This window comes from Camelina sativa, chromosome 3 (genome assembly GCF_000633955.1).
Source record: "Camelina sativa cultivar DH55 chromosome 3, Cs, whole genome shotgun sequence".
NCBI lineage: Eukaryota > Viridiplantae > Streptophyta > Magnoliopsida > Brassicales > Brassicaceae > Camelina > Camelina sativa.
Genome location: NC_025687.1, coordinates 28,079,374 through 28,079,597, shown reverse-complemented (window position 1 = coordinate 28,079,597; position 224 = coordinate 28,079,374).

Sequence of the window (224 nt, the reverse complement as noted above, 5' to 3'; positions counted from 1 at the left end):
TTTTTTTTTTTTTTTTTTTTTTTTTTTTTTTTTCCGAATCACTGAGCGAGCGTCGTGCGGGAAAGGAATACAGAGAAGATTTAATACTACTACTACTACTGTTTCATCTTTTTTTTTTTGTTTTTGTTTTTTAACGGTTTCTCTGTTTCTGCCTCATTTAAAGTTTTCAGATTGCATTTATGGTCAAGCTTTTAAGTAATGCGTTTTTTTTTTTTTTTTTTTTT